This window comes from Prosopis cineraria, unplaced genomic scaffold, assembly GCF_029017545.1.
Source record: "Prosopis cineraria cultivar Desert tree isolate PC_DT_omini unplaced genomic scaffold, ASM2901754v1 PC1264, whole genome shotgun sequence".
Classification (NCBI taxonomy): Eukaryota; Viridiplantae; Streptophyta; class Magnoliopsida; order Fabales; family Fabaceae; genus Prosopis; species Prosopis cineraria.
In genome coordinates, this window is record NW_026556589.1 from 9,407 (window position 1) to 31,570 (window position 22,164).

At 31.8% G+C, this 22,164-nt stretch overlaps 1 long non-coding RNA gene across 2 annotated transcripts; it reads right to left on the minus strand.

Moving 5' to 3' along the window:
- Positions 1–956: 956 nt before the first annotated feature.
- Positions 957–10,672, minus strand: LOC129299702 (uncharacterized). 2 transcript variants are annotated; one of them, XR_008590619.1, is made up of 5 exons: positions 10,047–10,672; positions 8,966–9,034; positions 7,903–7,965; positions 2,194–2,262; positions 957–1,192 (listed from the first exon to the last, which is right to left on the minus strand). It is a non-coding gene; the product is annotated as an uncharacterized LOC129299702 (long non-coding RNA). The 2 variants fall into 2 exon arrangements; XR_008590620.1 differs by lacking the exon at positions 2,194–2,262 and having other exon boundaries at positions 10,047–10,670.
- Between the last annotated feature and the right edge of the window lie 11,492 nt (positions 10,673–22,164).

Sequence of the window (22,164 nt, forward strand, 5' to 3'; positions counted from 1 at the left end):
TTCTTATGTCCAAGCCTGAATCAAATAAATTAACATTAAGCACTTGTAAGATAATCAAGGGTAGACATTCTTATGTCCAAGCCTGAATCAAATAAATTAACATTAAGCACTTGTAAGCCTATAACTTTTCACATGCTGCATTCTTACTTTAATTCATGTATATAGCTCTCAATTTGTTTTTCATAAGATTTATCTAGAAAAATAAAGCTGTTACAATCTAGAATTCTTCATACTTACTCTTGATTCTTCATTCTCTTTAGCATGCATGTGATACTTCTTCATTTTCCTTTTTCTTCATCCTTCCTTGTCTTTTAGTACAACATATGATGATTTTACTTAAATTTCCCTTTCTTGATGGTTTGTTGCTTGAATCTTGATATTCATTTTACACAAGTAATACACACCTTTCTCTTTGTTTTGTTATCATCAAAACACTTAGTTCAATAGATTAAACACTCCAATAATCTCTCTTTTAGCCTAAATTTAGGCACTCCTAATATATTTCATTATTCCTATTTAACATTCATAAGCTTAGATAACATTAAATTTTCACCCACATTTTCCCAATGCTCAAATTTAAGTCTAGAGTTCATCTAAACCATAACTTTAAATTCTAAATCACTATAAGATCATCAAACCTAGTTTTAGAAGCTTAATTTAACTCTCTATGGACCCAAAGAACATAATGGATTCGGTTCTAACATAAGAGAGGACTAAAAATGTCACGCCCCCAAAAATAGGGTGTGACTGGCACAGGATGTGAACAACATCACACATCCTGTAAGCCACAAATTCAAGTTTTATTTCATTTGACTAAAATGTACTCAACTTTACACTGACCTTTTTAATTTTATTTATAATAATCATTATAATAATTAGTTCAACATTTTGTAAAAATTTTGACAAAACCTCCTCTGTGAATAAGATCTCCTAAATTCTGTATCACAAAAAAAAAATTTCCTTAAACATTGTATCAATTAGGAGCTCAGCTCTTTCCAGTCAGCAGAAAAAATGTATAATAAACTAAGGACTCTAATTTATAAGTTATGTGGAGCATCTAATCATATATGTCATGACATAATACATAAATTTCATGTTTACATCAATAAAACATATTTATAGAACCAACCTCCATTCTGTTCCGCAAACAACCATCATTAGTAAGCAAGATGTACAGCGTCAGTTATGCTATCTGAGACCAAAATAATTTTCCAGTGAATAACGTCCCAACAATAAATAATTTAACATGAATAAAGAGAAAAGTTTAAAATAATCATGTAAGTTAAATAGACAACAATTTCCATAAAAATTTAATAAACTTCAAAATAAAATAACTCTATAAAATTTTTAAATAAAATCTTAAACCATCGAAATATCATAACAAATGTTTTTATCACTTGATTTTCAGAAAGCACATAAATGAAATAAATGGTTATAAATAATTTACTAGATAAAAACCAGTGAAATATAAAATCACCAAATAGTCAAATTCACAAATTTTTAAGGACTTATTAGAACAGTAAACAAACGTGGACACACAGTCCACGAAGATAAATAACCGAACGCGGCTTATGCCACGAATACAAACGTGGACACACAATCCACGAGGATAAATAACCAAACGCAGCCGAAGCCACGAAACAGACGTGGACACACAGTCCACGAGGGTATTCTAACCAAACGCGACTTGAAGCCACGAAACAAACGTGAGTACTATGCTCACGAATAACCATCCCTCCGTTCCACGTGCGTTGGCCATCGCACGGGGCTAGCACCTCCTATAAACACCCTGCTAGCTAGGTGTACCATGGCGCGCCAAGGGCTAACGAAACTGCCGTTAGCAACCAGTGTTCCGTATAAAGTCCCTTTTTTTTTTTAAAACCATTTTCAAACATGCGAGAAATTAATCACCATTCCATCAAATTTTCCTTTTCAATGTCGAACTCGCATGAATCATTTTTCCGTAACAATTCAATAATTTCCAAATTGAAATCCCACATTTAGAATTCAAACTTGCATTTACTGATTAACTAAAATGATTAATTCTGATGAAATAATTTCACGAAATAATATAATTTAGTCAATAAAATATCTCATAATCACATTGTTGTCGTAAAAAGAATTTGCATAAAAATATAATATTTGAATAAAAGAGATTTTAATGAAATATCAGTTGGGACGCTATCCACTTACCTGTAGTGCTTTCAAAGTTCAAAACTCACTTCTTAAAACTCCAATCGAGCTACCCGTCTCACAATCACCCTATAATAAATAATAAGATCTTAATGCACTTTACTTTTGACCCAACAAGTCTTTCTTTGTGAGAATTCACTCAACCAGAATTATTAATAAAACTTTAAGTTTCAGTAACAAAATTACACATAAAGGTTTCTTCTTAGGCTTTTTACTAAACATCTAATGTGCAGCATTCCAACCCATTTGATAAAACGTGTAACTTTTAATTATCTTGTCCCAACCTTTTTTTTTTTCAAGCATCTAAGTATGCCTTTTTAAAGCGATAATATACTTTATAAATTTCTAACTTTATTACCCCCAATAATCTAAAGCTCAGATAAGATATTAATAACTTCCTACACAAACTCCTATGATAAAACCCAATTAAATTTACGATTAACAATGTCAAAGCATTATCATTCATGTCATTAATTTCCTCTATAATACTTTAGCCATACCAACCTATTTACTTGAGATAAAATTTTCTCTAAATCTTTGCATCAAACACTTTAGGTGCATTATTCCAACCATGCAATTAAGATTTTTCCTAATCTTCCAGCCTTTATCCAACAATTTATCCATAACCATACTATCCTCAGGAGTTTAACTAGTTACATATGAATTTATAATCAAATTCTTTTAATTTGCAACCTACAAGTTAAATTCATAAATCAATAACACCTAAACTAAACATGTTTTTCACAAGGATTAATGAACTTTTAGAAAAATACAAAATTAAGCAAACTCCTCCTAACAATCGTTTTGTCAAGCACCTTTTGTGCCTTCATACTTCAACTCAAACCAACTTCTTCCTCTTTGATTTTATCTTCTCAACAACTTCTTTAACATAAATATATAAATAATCAGCTTCCTAAATTCCATTCCCTCAAATCGATCTTAACTAAAAGAAAGAAAAATAAATAAATTATTTAATAAATTAATAAATTAAATAAATTCCCCCCCTCCACTACTCTCACGGCAGAACAGGGCAAGGAATATCACAGCCACAGCAAAATCATAAGAAGGATTAAAGCATCTCACCTCACTCAACGTGACAAAGCAAGGAAGCAAGGTCTCAAAGGGATGAACAGAGCAATAAGGAAGAAGAATTAGCATACTGAACAGAAAAAGAACTCGAACGATGGCACGTAAATGAGGAGGAGAAGAGATCGGTAGCTTCCACGATCCCCAGAACAGCAGCAACTTTGTCGGATCTCCAACAACAGCCCAGCGTTTAACATGCTTACCACCTTCGATAGGACAGAATGGAGAAGAAAGGACGAGAGCTCGATAACGAGAAACAGAGGAGAAAGAAGCTACCACAGGCTGGGCGGACGGCAGCAACGCACACACCACCGGCGACGTTGAAGACGACGAAGGAGGAGGAAGAAGACAGAGACGACGAAGTGATCCTCAATTCAGCTGATCTCTGACTCTCTCTCTCTCTCTCTCTCTCTCTCGATGGTTCTTGAATCTGATCCCAAATGAGAGAAAAAAAACGTGCTCTGCTCCTCATTTCTTTCTCCCTTTATTTATTTAATTGAACAGAAGGGCATTTTCGTAATTTCCCTTAAGTTAAAGCTAAAAGATAAAATCCCACTCTTGGCCCCATGAAAATTCAAATTTAAGACCCATCAATAATGTAATTTACATAAAGTCCACTAAGCCTCAATTTCCCCTTGATGCATTTGCTCTAAAAGTAATAAAAATAAAAATAAACTTTAAACACCTTTTAATAATTTAATTAATTAATTTTATTTTATTATTAGTATTTATTATTATTATTTTTTTCGGGTCATTACATTCTTCCCCCCTTTAGAAATTCGGTCCTCCGAATTTCATTTCAATTCCACAATGAATGCATATACTTATTTATATATAAAATAATAATAAGAACCTCTTTATATGTTAAATCTAAGTTTGTCTAAATTCCTTGAGTCTTAATCACATGAGAAGAATCACACAAATATTTTCAAAAGCCTCAACATCTAAAACTTTAAATGAATGCTTGATATATATATATATATATATATATCACCAGCTCATCTTAAGATTTCAAACATAGCAATATATATTAAACTCAACTTGCTTTCTTCCTTGAATTTCATTAAACCTTTCATAGAAGACACCTTAAGAAATACTTGTCCCCGACTATAAATCGTAATTATTGACAACGATTACTAGCATAAAATTTCTACCAGTTTGAGCTATTAGCAACCTTGATTCAATTTCCTCTACCTTTATAATAGTAGTCTTGTAACAAATTTTATTTTTTCATTTTCATTTTTCATTTCATTTTTTTTTTTACAACTCCTAAAATCCAAAGTAGTTTCAACTTCCACCAACAACCATAAATATAATAGATGAGTATGAGGTCTAAAATTTCAATTATTCTTCACCCAAAACTTCTTGAAAGGTTTACACTTCTAGATTCATAACTAAGATAATGGAACTCCATACAACTCTACACACTCTTTTAATTATTGATGCAATTAAACCAATTTCTAGGATACTTCTTTAACTTGTGTACAATCCAAGTAACATGAATTAGACATGAAGCTCCAAGCTAAAGTTGATTCTTTAAATAGAACCGACTCCAGATATGAAGCTAAATGGTATCCACACAAAAAAAAAAAATTGGATAGTTTAAACTTGACGTTCATGGTTTAGTCAAACATAATGGAGCAGCTTCTTGTGAAGGACTTATCAGAGACAACCAGGGGAACTAGATTAGAGGATTTACTAAGAATCTTGGTTATCAATCCGCCACTACGGCCAAGCTTATAAGAATTTTAGAAGGACTTAAATATATGCTGGAATGCTAAGATTATCAAAGTAAATGTTTGGTCTAATTCTATGGAGGCTCTTTCCCTTATTGAAACTAACTTTGAGCAAAGCCACCCTCTTTAACTCTATGTGAAATTAGGAAATCTCCTTTGATCATGTCTACAGAGAAACCAATTGTTGTACCGACTGCCTAGTCTAAATGGCTTCGAGGGATCATTTTGATACTACTTTCTATGATAAACCACCCACTGAATATAGAAGCTTTATGGCTTCCGACATAACCTAATTTTGGCCTCTTGCACGGTTTTTTTTTTTTTTTACCATAGCCATGTATATAAAAAATTCATTACCATACCATTCCTCACATCATCCCTTCAATAGGTCAAACTTTCTCCTTTAGCACATCCCCCACTTAAGACATACGTACTACTACTACATTTAAATACTCCCTTCAATTAATAGAAAATTTAAAAATCACTATACTTTCCATCACTATCAATAACCTGCATGCAGATACTACTCTTCAAGTAAGTTTTGATATCTAGCATAAATAATATTGGTGTTCTAAACTTCTTAAATACATCTAAAACCCATCACTATATTCCATCATGAACTCAGCATACAATAACCTACACATCGTGTTCATTTAATTTCAAAAACATTACAACTCTTGCTCTTACTCACATATCTTTTATGATTTTTACTCAGTTGCTCTATTTCCACCACTCACTACTAGACATCATTTCAATTCCCTATCATTTGTTAAAAGTTCAAAGTCAATGGAGTTCATTTAGTCTAGAAAATAAAAATACTAGATTTGATGCAAAAGCTGCAGAGGTATTCCATGATAGTTTTTCAAACTAAGTTCAAAAATTTATAAAATATTCTATAAAGCTCTGAAAATTACCATATCTGGATGAACGAAACTTCTAAATATCTTATACTCCAAACTCAATATTTAGGCCCTTAAGTGCAACATATGTTTACTAGTAATTTAGTTCTATTTTTTTTTTTTGAAGGCTAAGATACTTGGACTTTCTCTTGAAATATATTTTTTTTTTATCATAACAAATTTCTAAATATGCCCATATCATTAAATCTAGTTCCCTGTTTAAGATTACATTATAACTCAAAATAATTACTTGAATGGCATTAACAAACACTTAATCATATATAATTCACACTAACCAAATTAGCCCCTACCTTCTTCTTTTTTTTTTTTAACATTAATTCAAATTTCTCATGATCACTTGGGGTTTCACTCATAAATCCCTCATCCATCTAATGATGGCTCAATTAATTACCAACAAATATTCACCCATCCAATATCCTGTCTTGATATATTAAAGTTCTCTCCATTTTCATATCACTCATACCTTCTTCCCTTGTTAAAGAGCAAGTAATTTATTATTAAGGCTCTTCAACAATTCTTTATATATATATACTATATTTAAACCGTATACCATTTCCCATCCTACACTTATCATTCCAATAACACTTTCAAATCAAAATAATTATCATCTTCATTAAACACAATGACTTCTTTCTTCTTCTTCTCCTTCTCCTTTTCTTAATGCGATTCATGACCGAAATTAAATCAACAATCTTCATGATCTTTCATTAACACTTTCCAGCCTATATCTATATGTCCTTAAGCAAATTCTTTAATTTCCCTAACTTCATCATGGAAAATAGTTAACTATTATTTTATAAGGTATGCAATGATACCTTTATCACACTAGGTTATCTCAATAGACTATAAATTCATCTCTCATTTATTTCATCAGACATTTGGTATGCAACCCAAAATCTCAATTATAAACTAATTTATGGTTCTCAAAATACAAATCAATAAATAACCTTTAACCATTTGTATAGAGTCACAAAAGTTTCTAAGCTCCAATTATTAGCATATTAATTTATAATCATAGAACAGAACTTAAATTCCTTTCATTCCTCTTATAATAACTAGAATATAAATATATATTTATATTATTTTTTTTCATTAAAATAGAAGAGGGATCCTTCTGCAGTTTGAGAACAAGCCTCTATTAAGAGTCTCAGAATTTTACCATTTCGGTTATGCCCCTATGACACTAATGACCTTGATTATACTTTCTCTTTAAGATAACCACACAAAAATTGTTAAGCCTAGCAAAAATAAAGTCATAGCACTAGGGTCAGTTCATGCTTTATAAGAAACTCTCTAGCTTTAAATACTTCTACTTGATATTCAACATAAAAAAAACATTTCTCACTATGCCAAAGGACAAAGAAAATGTTAGGCTAAAGATACAAGACAATATTAAGAGAAGTCAACAATAGGGAACAAAACGACATTCAAAGATCTTCTATAAGGCCTTCAATGATGCCTCAATTATAATTATGCCCGGGTTCATAATGATAATTGAGACATCACTGAAAAGTCCTTGCTCCACATAACCATAAGAAACCTAGGCTCTGATACCAAACTGTCACGCCCCCAAAAATAGGGTGTGACTGGCACAGGATGTGAACAACATCACACATCCTGTAAGCCACAAATTCAAGTTTTATTTCATTTGACTAAAATGTACTCAACTTTACACTGACCTTTTTAATTTTATTTATAATAATCATTATAATAATTAGTTCAACATTTTGTAAAAATTTTGACAAAACCTCCTCTGTGAATAAGATCTCCTAAATTCTGTATCACAAAAAAAAAATTTCCTTAAACATTGTATCAATTAGGAGCTCAGCTCTTTCCAGTCAGCAGAAAAATGTATAATAAACTAAGGACTCTAATTTATAAGTTATGTGGAGCATCTAATCATATATTTCATGACATAATACATAAATTTCATGTTTACATCAATAAAACATATTTATAGAACCAACCTTCATTCTGTTCCGCAAACAACCATCATTAGTAAGCAAGATGTACAGCGTCAGTTATGCTATCTGAGACCAAAATAATTTTCCAGTGAATAACGTCCCAACAATAAATAATTTAACATGAATAAAGAGAAAAGTTTGAAATAATCATGTAAGTTAAATAGACAACAATTTCCATAAAAATTTAATAAACTTCAAAATAAAATAACTCTATAAAATTTTAAATAAAATCTTAAACCATCGAAATATCATAACAAATATTTTTATCACTTGATTTTCAGAAAGCACATAAATGAAATAAATGGTTATAAATAATTTACTAGATAAAAACCAGTGAAATATAAAATCACCAAATAGTCAAATTCACAAATTTTTAGGGACTTATTAGAACAGTAAACAAACGTGGACACACAGTCCACGAAGATAAATAACCGAACGCGGCTTATGCCACGAATACAAACGTGGACACACAATCCACGAGGGTAAATAACCAAACGCAGCCGAAGCCACGAAACAGACGTGGACACACAGTCCACGAGGGTATTCTAACCAAACGCGACTTGAAGCCACGAAACAAACGTGAGTACTATGCTCACGAATAACCATCCCTCCGTTCCACGTGCGTTGGCCATCGCACGGGGCTAGCACCTCCTATAAACACCCTGCTAGCTAGGTGTACCATGGCGCGCCAAGGGCTAACGAAACTGCCGTTAGCAACCAGTGTTCCGTATAAAGTCCCTTTTTTTTTTTAAAACCATTTTCAAACATGCGAGAAATTGATCACCATTCCATCAAATTTTCCTTTTCAATGTCGAACTCGCATGAATCATTTTTCCGTAACAATTCAATAATTTCCAAATTGAAATCCCACATTTAGAATTCAAACTTGCATTTACTGATTAACTAAAATGATTAATTCTGATGAAATAATTTCACGAAATAATATAATTTAGTCAATAAAATATCTCATAATCACATTGTTGTCGTAAAAAGAATTTGCATAAAAATATAATATTTGAATAAAAGAGATTTTAATGAAATATCAGTTGGGACGCTATCCACTTACCTGTAGTGCTTTCAAAGTTCAAAACTCACTTCTTAAAACTCCAATCGAGCTACCCGTCTCACAATCACCCTATAATAAATAATAAGATCTTAATGCACTTTACTTTTGACCCAACAAGTCTTTCTTTGTGAGAATTCACTCAACCAGAATTATTAATAAAACTTTAAGTTTCAGTAACAAAATTACACATAAAGGTTTCTTCTTAGGCTTTTTACTAAACATCTAATGTGCAGCATTCCAACCCATTTGATAAAACGTGTAACTTTTAATTATCTTGTCCCAACCTTTTTTTTTTCAAGCATCTAAGTATGCCTTTTTAAAGCGATAATATACTTTATAAATTTCTAACTTTATTACCCCCAATAATCTAAAGCTCAGATAAGATATTAATAACTTCCTACACAAACTCCTATGATAAAACCCAATTAAATTTACGATTAACAATGTCAAAGCATTATCATTCATGTCATTAATTTCCTCTATAATACTTTAGCCATACCAACCTATTTACTTGAGATAAAATTTTCTCTAAATCTTTGCATCAAACACTTTAGGTGCATTATTCCAACCATGCAATTAAGATTTTTCCTAATCTTCCAGCCTTTATCCAACAATTTATCCATAACCATACTATCCTCAGGAGTTTAACTAGTTACATATGAATTTATAATCAAATTCTTTTAATTTGCAACCTACAAATTAAATTCACGAATCAATAACACCTAAACTAAACATGTTTTTCACAAGGATTAATGAACTTTTAGAAAAATACAAAATTAAGCAAACTCCTCCTAACAATCGTTTTGTCAAGCACCTTTTGTGCCTTCATACTTCAACTCAAACCAACTTCTTCCTCTTTGATTTTATCTTCTCAACAACTTCTTTAACATAAATATATAAATAATCAGCTTCCTAAATTCCATTCCCTCAAATCGATCTTAACTAAAAGAAAGAAAAATAAATAAATTATTTAATAAATTAATAAATTAAATAAATTCCCCCCTCCACTACTCTCACGGCAGAACAGGGCAAGGAATATCACAGCCACAGCAAAATCATAAGAAGGATTAAAGCATCTCACCTCACTCAACGTGACAAAGCAAGGAAGCAAGGTCTCAAAGGGATGAACAGAGCAATAAGGAAGAAGAATTAGCATACTGAACAGAAAAAGAACTCGAACGATGGCACGTAAATGAGGAGGAGAAGAGATCGGTAGCTTCCACGATCCCCAGAACAGCAGCAACTTTGTCGGATCTCCAACAACAGCCCAGCGTTTAACATGCTTACCACCTTCGATAGGACAGAATGGAGAAGAAAGGACGAGAGCTCGATAACGAGAAACAGAGGAGAAAGAAGCTACCACAGGCTGGGCGGACGGCAGCAACGCACACACCACCGGCGACGTTGAAGACGACGAAGGAGGAGGAAGAAGACAGAGACGACGAAGTGATCCTCAATTCAGCTGATCTCTGACTCTCTCTCTCTCTCTCTCTCTCTCGATGGTTCTTGAATCTGATCCCAAATGAGAGAAAAAAAACGTGCTCTGCTCCTCATTTCTTTCTCCCTTTATTTATTTAATTGAACAGAAGGGCATTTTCGTAATTTCCCTTAAGTTAAAGCTAAAAGATAAAATCCCACTCTTGGCCCCATGAAAATTCAAATTTAAGACCCATCAATAATGTAATTTACATAAAGTCCACTAAGCCTCAATTTCCCCTTGATGCATTTGCTCTAAAAGTAATAAAAATAAAAATAAACTTTAAACACCTTTTAATAATTTAATTAATTAATTTTATTTTATTATTAGTATTTATTATTATTATTTTTTCGGGTCATTACATTAAAAAAACCCAATCCTACCCAGACTTACTACAAATTCATATAAAGAGGAAGGAGAATCAATAGGAGGCTTACCCTAAGGTGTTAGCTTAAAATGCCTCCAAAAAGCCGAAAAGATGAAGCCTTAGCAAAGAAAAGGTTCTCTTCTATCACCCTCCTCATTCTCAATTCTTTCTTCCTTTGTTTCTAATGTATGCGAGCATTTGATTAAATCAAATTTTTACACATCCATCATAGTGCATGGTGCGTTTACTGTGATACATGGCACAGTAAGGCCAAAATGAATTTTGGGCCTTACTTGATGCTTGGTCTACTTGAAAACTAAATTAGTCCACTTCTAAAGCTGTCTAAATGCCCATCAACCTTATTAGAGGTCTAAAACACTATTAATTCAATAATCACTCAAGATTTACTAATTCCCCCTCATTTACACCTTTAAAATCTAAATTTTAAAATTTGAGGATGTTACAATGGCCACTCTTTATCACCAGATTATTTACAGACTATTGGATCATTCACTTGATTTTTACTTCCCTAACTTGACAAGGGATGCTTTGTTTATGAATGCTGAAAGTCCTAGTGAAGCTTCGATAGTTCATATCCTAAGACATCTAATTCAAGAATAACTTACTCAATTGATGCCATTATAATGGATTAACAAGTACAAAAAAGAATTCCATGTTGATAAAAATGATGTTGATACAACAGAATCCCCTATTCTTTATAAACTGGGAGATGACACGATCAAGTTAGTTTTCAAGAGACCTAGATCTCAAGATCTAGCTTAAACCTCAAGCAAAATCTTGATAATTGCACCCGCATATATTCAACATAAAAAGAACCCTCTTGTTGAGTGGTTCACACAAGAAGCTAAGCCAGTCTATGTTTCCTATATTAATGGTCACTTTATTTAGCATTATGCCTTAATAATGTGTGTTCCAGGTTGTGATTGTTACTTTTAAAATAACTCTTATAGTGATGATGACTAATGTAGAACTCAAAGGATTTCTAATAAACCTAAGAAGCTTAGATTCCTTTGTAGACACAAGTGTCCTTCTTAGGATGATAATAATGATGACCATGGCCTAAAGCAAACCAAAAGAAGATAGGTAGGAATTCTAAATCTTCCTGCTAAAAGAAGCACTCTTTTTAAGCTTCTTAAGGAACTTGGATATGAAGATCTTCTGTTGGAGAAACTTGGACTAGTGATTCCACCTTTCTTGCTTATGAGGAAGATTTTCTTCCTTTAGAACACATGATTGATAAAAGAACTAAAGTTACCAATAAACCTTTTGTACCAGCAACTGAAGTATCCCTTCAAAGGACTATTAAGCCTATTTCATCGATAGAAGTTCTTAACTAGCTATTTAAAAATGCTGTCAGTCAAAATAGAGTCGTACACAACAATGATTCTAAGCTCGACCATCTTGCAAGCAAAATAGATGCTTTGTTCTTACAAGTGAATCGGATGGATGAGCATGTAAAAAGCTTGTATACAAGACTTTGTAAAAAAGAGCAACAACTGGATGCAGATCTCAGGAGAAATATTGTTGAAAAATATTTTTGTTCTAATTCCATAAGAAAAGAAAGAAAATTTCTAAGATACAAAAATAATTACAACAAATAGAAACAGATCTAGCTAAAGACCAGTCCAGAACCATTTTATGTCATATACCTCTATGCACCCTACCTATCCCATTAGTAAGATCTTTAAGATGTGTTACCCTATTCTCAGACAAGCCTAGAAAAATCTAGTTTGAAAACCATCTCCTCTATATTTAGAACAACTACCACAACTACCACATATCTAGAAACCCGTTTATCATAAGTCTTAAGAATATCAAACCTCACCATCCTTCACCAAACCACTAAAAAAACCTTTGATAATCTCAACACCTCCTTCTTCACCCCATAAATAAAAACCACCCCCTTACATTAAAAAAGCCAAAGGCATAGTAGGTCTAAATCCCTTAAGAACCATTGCTTCTATTAGAAAAGCTATTTTTGAACAGGCCTATATAGATTTAGTTGTTTCAACTAAATTGTCATATGAAAACACAAATTCTGAGGATGACCAGCATTTAGTTGATATAACCAAGATTGTTATGGTTCAGCCTTATCCAAAACCAATTATGGAAGACCTTAAAGATGATTTAGAGTCTAAGACAATCTAACTAGACTAAATACTCATAACTCCATACCATCCTCTAGACTATGGTTTACCTTTGATGACCTACCTCTACATAAATGGAGGGAAAGACTTCATGAGTTTGGTGTGTGGATTGACTTATAAATGACAAGGCCAAATGTGACTATAAGAGAAGTACCTCTAGAATTTCTCTTGGGAATGACTGGAAACCTAAGAGAATGGTTTCAAAATCTCAAAGAGTATCAAAAGATCTAAGTACCATAACTTCCTAATGTAGCATTGTTCTTTAGAGATTTCAATCTTATTGACAAAAGGAATAGACAAGAGTTATTTAAAATGAAGTGTTTCTTGTTAGATAAAAAACTATTTATAGAAGAATTTTTAGTAAATATCTATTAAGCATGGAGCTATTAATGGCTTATAGAGAGATAAGTCCCAAATCTCTCTTGAAGAAATTTATCAGCTAGCCCTTTCTACTCTAGACAAACTTTGTGAACAACAAAATTTTTTCAAGCCTATGCTTAAGGGAAATTCAAAGCTTCAATCATCCTGTAAGAAGCCTTATGTAAATATTTAATGCAAGGACCATAAATGTTATTCTTGCAAGAAGAAGAATCATGTTCATGCAAGTGTAAACCCCTTAATAGAAAAAAAGAGAGAGCTTTTCTGCATTACTTTATAAAAAGGACTTCAAAGTTGAAAAGGTTAGACACGTGCTTTATTTGTGGGCAAAATAGGCATTTTGTAAAAAGGTGTCCAAATAAATACAAGAAAGACATGAAGGTACTTCAGTCCTTTGAAATTATTATTCCTCTTAATGACGATCAAGATATTAAATCTGTCTTTAAAAAATAATTTGAAAGAAATGAAGACACTCAGTATGTTTTGCATGTATTAGAAGAAAACTCTAACTTTGATTATGAGCGATATCCACCACTCTATATTATTGGTTCCCTCTTTGAACTAATGACCCTTCACAATCCATGTTCCTTTAGACTAATAAATTCTTGTAGCTAGCCTTATTCAAATAAACCTCCTCAACCCAATATAAAAGTTTAAATTCTTCACAGCAAATATGACCCTATCTCAACCATTGCTTTCATTGACATTAGTTCCTATAGAAATGTCATAAGACCTTATATACTTTATGAAGAAGAATGGCTCCTGTATGAATAGTATTTTGCTACAGCTTATAGAAAACCCTTCAAGATAGATCTTATTACCAAAAGAAAGATTGCTATAAGGTTTTTCCCTAGATGTGTTGTTTGAAAAAAGCTCCTTAGGAATGATTTACCTACTAAAGATATTCTTATTAGTTTTGATATTTATCGACAAACAAGGAATTTACAAGTCCTTCTTAATGGAATGAGGTTTAAACAGTTCTTTAGCAAGTATACTAATATCTCAAGTATCTTTGAAATTCAACAAGCTCCTTTAGGCTATGAACAAATTTAGGATCAACTCCTCTAATTCTGCTATGAAAGTCATGATCAATTTTAACATCCATTTCCTTTATAGAAGAATCAAGAGTTTTTCTTCAAACTACTATTTAAAAGGAATAAAGATATCAATACCATAAAAGCATCTCATACTAGAATGAATCCAGAAGACCTTGCTCTTGCATAACAAGAATGTGCAGCTTTGCTTAAATAAGGGCTTATTAAGCCAACCAAGTCAGACTAGGCTTGTCAAGCATTTTATGTTGAGAAAAGATCAGAAAAACAATGAGGAAAAAAGAGGCTAATGATTAGTTATAAGCCTTTTAATGCTTTCTTGTAGGATGACAAATTTCCTCTTCTAAAGATCAGCACTCAACTAGTCCATCTAAAGAGGTCCGAGACATTCTTTAAGTTTGATCTCAAAGCAGGATTTTAGCAATTAGGAATTGATTTGGAAAATCATTATAAGACAGCCTTCTGCATTCCTAATGCTCAATACCATTGGACAATCATGCCTAAAGGCTTAAAACTACCTATCATTATTTCAAAAGGTCATGATCTATATCTTTGAGCCCATTATCAATAGTACCATAATTTATATTGTTGACATACTCTTGTTCTCAGACATTAAGCAGGAACATAAAGACCTGTTGACCTAATTCTTTAAAATAATTCAACAATATGGGATTACGCTCTCATCCTAAAAAAGTCACATTGATACAACGCATACAGAATTTATAGGAAAGATTACCCAAGATAGATATTACCAACCCAGTCCATACACTATTCAAGAATGATTGAACTTTCCATATAAAAATCTATTTAAAAGTCAACTCCATTAGTTCTTAGGAATTGTAAATTACATCAGAGACTATTCCTCATGTGTCTAATCATACTAGCCAATTATCTAAGCTATTACAGAAAAATCTACCACCTTGGGGAATCAAGTAGACAAAAGCTATATAGTATCTAAAGCAAATCTGCCAATGTCTTCTACCTCTAAGAATCCCTGATAAAGGATAAAGAATTTTACAAATTAATGCAAGTAATGACTATTGGGGAGCAATACTTATTGAAGAAGAAAATGGGAAAAGACACTATTTTGGTTATACTAGTAGAGAATTCAAACCCTCTAAAAAGTATTATCACATAGCTTACAAAGAACTCCTAGCTGTGAAGCGTGGCATTAACAAATTTAGTTTTCATCTCAAATCCTATCACTATATAGTAGAAATGGATAGCACGTCATTCCCAAAGATCCTTGGCCAAAATAAAAATATACTCCCTAAAACCTAACTCCTTCGTTGGAAATACTAGTCTCCTCACTATAAATTTACATTCAGACACATTAAGGGAAACCACAACACCGTTTCAAGTTTCTTACCCTGCTAACAAGGATGGTCGCTCACCTCTCAAAATAATGATAATCTAACCCTAATATAGCAAAGGGCCAACCAAGGTCATCTCCTAATGGAAATGTTTCCTAGTTTAATAATGGTAGTTGCTTAAGCGAATTAGGTTAAATTTCTAAATGTTTAAAGTTCAAATTGATCACTAAAGCTAATAAACTAAGGAAAATAAGTTATGGGTGGAATTGAAGTATTTGAAAATCAAGTGAAAATGGGTAGGTTCTTGGAGTTTGAATTAGGGAGAATTTCGTGCCACTTAAGTCATTAACTAATAATTATGCCCTCACTAGTCAAAAGTTCAACTAAGTTCAGTTAAACCTAGTTGGCCTTAACTAATGACCTAAACCAAGTCCTTAATTAAGCAAATCAAAGTCATGGCCTCACCTAAATGAAGACTCCTAATGTGATTTTTATCTCACTAAGGCATGGTTCTCTCTCTCTTAAGACACTCAAGTACTATAAGATTATATAACACAAAAGTGAGGCTAGAAATCAATCCATAAGATTATGCAAGACTAATTTCAAGCAAATTCACAATAATAAGTCACAAAACTATGCAATTCATTAACATGCAGCATTCAAAAGAGATTCAAAAGCATAGGAAAGATTCAAACAAATTATCTTCCATTAGAACAATAGTCTACTCAAATTAGAGTCTAAACCCATCACAATGTAACCAAAATCTAGAATTATAAAGTGAAGTAAAATGGAAGAGCTAGGTTAAAGTAATTCTTAGCTAATGGTACAGGTTAAAATGGTGGCTCATCCTCCCTCATTCTCTTCTTGAAACTAAAATGAGCCTAGCCTTCAAGCTCTATAGAAGTCTATCAATTTCTCAAAGTAACTAAATTCTTGCAGGCTTCCAACTTGAGTTTTAGGCTTTGGATGGATGATCAAGTGGTGTAAATGAGAAGAGGATGATAAAAGGAGATTAGAATAGTAGTGGTTCAGTGAGGATCCAATGGCTAGATGTGAAGAAGAGGGTTAGGGTTTTAGAGAGAGAAAAGAAAAAATGCAAAACAAGATGAATAAGAGAGAGAAAATTAAATGATGAAACACAGAAGGTGAATGAACAAAATCCTCCTAGTGCACAAATTTGCCTCTTAAGGGATTTTCTCACTTTTAGAACCATAAATGTACTTAATGGAGAAAATAACATAAAAAAATAGGTCCTAAATAGTGAGATAAAGTGTGTAAATAATGTGCCTTATCACTTACCATAGAAAAGAGTCTAGCTCATTGCACCCTTATATTGTCAAACTCCTTTCATCCTCAATATCACACCTAGAAATTTAGTTTTTCCTCTAAATACTAATCTTAAAATTGTCCCTTAAGCCTACTAGTTAGCTAAAGAAGCCTATTCTTTTGGCTCCCTGTTTTCCTCTAAAAAACCTAAATTCAACCTCAGCTTGAATTTTTTGACATCCAGGCACCATACTTGGCCATACCCTACATTAGAGGTTCCATACTAGAGTAAGCCATGTGATATCTCTGGTGTCTCTCAACCCTTTATGCATGTGCATTAGCCTTCCCACCTTTATTGATTTATCATTATCTTTGTGATTCTACTAATGAAAGTTCTAATCTCTAGAACTTCCGTGAGTGGTTCTCACCATTACCCCAATGGTGTAAAGAACTTTCTCAATTGATTGAAAATTATGGTTTATGGAAGGTACGCTTGGACAAATAGAAAGCTTATTCCTTCTTTGTTGTTCATCCTCCCTACCATCTAGCTAGACGTCCATGAGAATTTCTATGTTGCTAACCAAGATTGTCTGTGGAAAACTTCTATCTATTAGCCTTCACATGAAAAAGTAGTTTAATATGAATTAAAAGATTTTTTATGTGAAATGAATAACTTCCCAAGCGTAAGCCCCAATATCAAATTTACATCTCTTGGTCCTATTTCACATCAACATGTTATTCCTGATGATCTATCATCATCAATACAATATCAGTTTTTAGAATGGCTTGCCAACATTGATGTTCAATAGGGATAATCGACAAGGATGGAACCATGTTCCTCAATCCATGAAGCACAATTATCTTAGAATACATGATGTCCTTCAAGTTTTCCTCCTCTAGACAGCCAATATCTTTATGAGATAGAGTCTCAATAGTGCCGATAGTTTTCAAAAAATTCTCTAACCGTTGAACCATCTAAAGATATGGATGAAGACAAAATAGAAAGTCTTTCAACATAGCATTTTAGAAAAGAAGAAAAGAAATGCCTTAATTTGTTCCATGATCAAGAGAGCATCTACAAGCATATGAGGTGATTGAACTCATGAAGAATTTGCTTTTGCTTTAATCATGCCTACTTTTGTCAGTGTCACCTTTACTTTTGTCAAAAGTAACTTTTACTTTTTGACAAAATTGTCCACTTTAACCATATCAGCTTTAGTAAAGTTGATTTTACTTTTGCTTTATGGATCATGTTACTTTTACTTTAGTAAAGTTGATTGTACACATGTGTAAAATAGTATGATCATAAGTATGTTGTCTAGTTCCACCTCCCTTTGTATATAAAAGAGACTCTCAGTCATATTTGTAAGTTAGAACTTATTTAGAAATCATTTGAGGAATAAAATCAATTTGTTCTCCATCATGTTTCTCTTCTAAAACTCTCTCTTCTCTCTTAGAAGCTTGATTCAATAATATCTTATTTCTATCATATGGGAGTTAAAGTATGCTTTGCACTTGCCTCCTTAAGGAACTTGTGCATCAGAAGAATCTAACCACAATCTATAAGTGTGAGCCTATGTTGCTATGCTTAGAGAACTGTAAGTTGAAGTATCAAGGGGTTGAGGATCCTAAAGTGGTCCATATTTGCATTTTTTGACTTTTTGAAAAAATGATTCGAGGGGAAATTACCCCACCTATCAATACAAGGTTTCCAGCAATCCTCAAAAAAAGTTTAAGAATAAAAATTAACCTTAACTCAAAATAAAGCACAATGAGTTCTTACGGAAATGAAGAGAACCACAAAAATTTTTGGTAGGAAGGATAAGATTCAGAAAGTATGGGCAAGTGAATCAGCAATCAATTTCTCTCATACCCATAAATAATTCATACACGTACAGCTCCTGTTACACCTAGAAAGAGTGGGTAAGCTACAAGTAATTAATTTCTCTCATGCGCATAATTCATATTAAGATGATAAAAGCACCTTAATTATAAGAAAATCTTAATATTTATTATTTAGTGCATTTGCGGTTTCAATTTTTCAATGTCTTTTAATGTATAAAAATAGTTATTTAAAATTTTAATTCTAAACATTTCATCCAAATATTTAAAAAATAATTTATTTTATGGTAGTTATTTCTAATGTCATTAATTTAAATATTTTTATTTTTCATTTCCTTAAATATTTAATATTTTAAACATTGAAAATATTTTAATTATAATAATTATATTAACTTATACTAGTAGCAGAACAAAGAATTAGTAGCAGAATTCTATTGACTTATACATGATAACCCTAAGAATATGAATTTTCGGAGAGCACTCAAATTAGTATTTTCCGTTAACTCGTTCAGCAGCGTTAAGTGTACCCCGTTTTAAAAAGTGAAAATACTAACAAGAAACTTAATAAATTTAAGGGACTAAAATAAAACATGTCTCAAGGTTAGAGGATCAAATGTACTAAAATGGAAAATTATTTTCATTATGAGATGAGTTCTTAACAGAAATGAAGAGAACCACAAAAAATGTTGGCAGGAAGGATAAGATTAAGAGAGTATGAGAAAGTGCATTATGTAACCACCAACATAAGCTGTTGCATCACACGCTCAATGTTCCCAAATAATAGCCAGATACTTCTGTTGTGGTTGTGAATATTGTTAATTTCAAATATTGTAAAGTAACTAACTGGCTATGAATATTCCATTGCCCGAGTCAATTACCAAATCCAAAAGCAAGATAATCTATTTATGTCGTAACCCATTTGATAATTCTGTGTCATTTTCGCTTTTTATCAACAAAGTCATACCACCGTCTTTACCCAAATTATCACATGAGGAAGCATTTGAGAGTTACTCAAAGGAGGTCAGTCACACTGGCCCATTTTGGACTAATATGTTGGGTTATTGGGGAGAAAGCCAACGGTGTCTGAACAAGATTCTGTTTTTAAAGCACGAAGATTTGAAAAGAGATATCAAATTCAACTTGAAATGAATGGCTGAGTTCTTGGACTGCCCATTCAACTCAGAGGAGGAAAGTGATGGTGTTATTGACAACATAATTGAGCTGCGTAGCTTTGAGAAGATGAAGGGATTAGAGGCAAATAAAACTGAAAGGTTTAAGCAAAAGTATGAGTACAAAGACTTTTTTTCAGATATAAATGACTACAAAGACTTCTTTGGAAATGGTGAAGTAGGAGATTGGGTCAATCATTTTAGTGATGGATGAGAAATTGGGTGGCTTTGGTCTGCCCTGTTAATAAATCTCATCAACTTTCTAGCAATAATTTATGCATAAAAACAATACGCATCATGTTTCTGTTACGATATTATCTATGAAAATTTATTGTGTTGATATTGATGCAAGGGAATATATTCACTTAACCAAGTGAAGAAAAAACTAATATTCTTATACTGTATTTGGATGTAAGGAATTTGGATTTGGATTAGGAAATTTAAGCTAAATTCACTGTTTGTGTCGATAAAAATCTATATTTTATATTATAATTTTTTTTATAATTTCAAATTCTCCATGCGTCCTAGATATTTAGGTATTCTAATCCAAGGTCATTCCATTCTCTATAGTAACTTTTTTCCAATTCCACTTAAGTAATGAAAGTGAAAGGATACAAATGGGGCAAGTGTGCGGAAGGCCGACATATATGACAGAAATGAAGAGAGCGACAAAATTGTCCACGGCGAGATAAGATTAATGCTAGAAAGTGACAGAACAACAATTACTTTTGAATGAGAAAGAATAAAATATTGATAGCTTGATTTCTATTTTTAAAAATAAAAAATAAAAAAATTATGTGGTTAAATATTTTAGATTTAAAATGTTTTAAAAATATTATATTTTTTAAAACAAAAAAATAATTATATCTTTCATTTTTTTATTTTTAAAGAACATTTACACTACATTTGACTATCATAAACTATCTTCAACTATGATCAACCACTATCACATGTGCAAAAATTTAATGAGAAAATTATTATTATTATTATTGTTATTTTAACAAAAAGGAGCATAATAATTATCTTTAGGAGATGTTTACATTTTTATACTATATCCATATACAACACTATATCATGAATTCATATTCTAAAATGTTATTATTAGATGACACCCGGAGGGAGATAGAGATAATGAGATGGGTCCCTATTTGTAGATGGTAAACGTAGCAAGAGTAGTGCTCATTAGCAGGCCTTCCACGTATGATTCCTTGTCATTTTGCTTTTGCATCTCTCTACTTTATCTTCGTGCATGACTTAACCAACCGCATATGCCGCAGTATCACATGCACAATGTTCCAAAATAATAGCCAGATACTTCGGTCGTGATTGTAAATAGTGGCTGACACAGGACCTGATCCTGGGCCTTTTTATTATATAAAAATAATAAATACCTTTATTTAATTTATCTAAATTTATTATTTTAAATAATTTTATTTCTCAAATAAATATTTGTTAATTCCCTTATTGATAATTTTTTAAAATAATTTCATTATCCTGTTCGAAATTCATAAATTTTACAATCTACTACTAATTCAAAATCATATTTTAACTTGAAAAAAATAATTTGAATGAATAAAAATAATTAAAAGGATCATAAATTAAAAATGTATTTTAGACAAATGTGCATAAAAAAATAAATCATTTTATGGAATTAAAGTATACAATGCAAATGAAAAATTTTGTGCTAAAAATAATATAAAAATATTTTTATTTTGTTATAATATATTTTTGTATTCGTTTTAAATTTGTTGAAGTGAGAAATAAAAGTATACAAAGTAAATGAAAAATTTTTGTGCTAAAAATAACATAAAAATCATTTTATTTTGGTATAATATTTTTTGTATTTGTTTAAATTTGTCGAAGTGAAGAATAAAAGAAATTATTTATAAGGATTTTAAAATAATGTAATATTTCATTCGATGGTTTTCTTTTGAAATTCCTGCCATTATGAGCACCATCATCGCCTTCTACATATTGCATCTCTCATTTTCTCTGCAACGTAGAAAATGTACCTTCTTCGGCCATGAGATTTCTCCTTTTTTTTTTTTAATTTGTGGCCGTATAAGGTAATTTCTTTTCAAACTTTCACCTGTGTTTTTTGGCCTTCGAAACAAAGCTAAATAGAGAACAATAGTGACTATTAGTTTACTACACACGTATGGTGTTG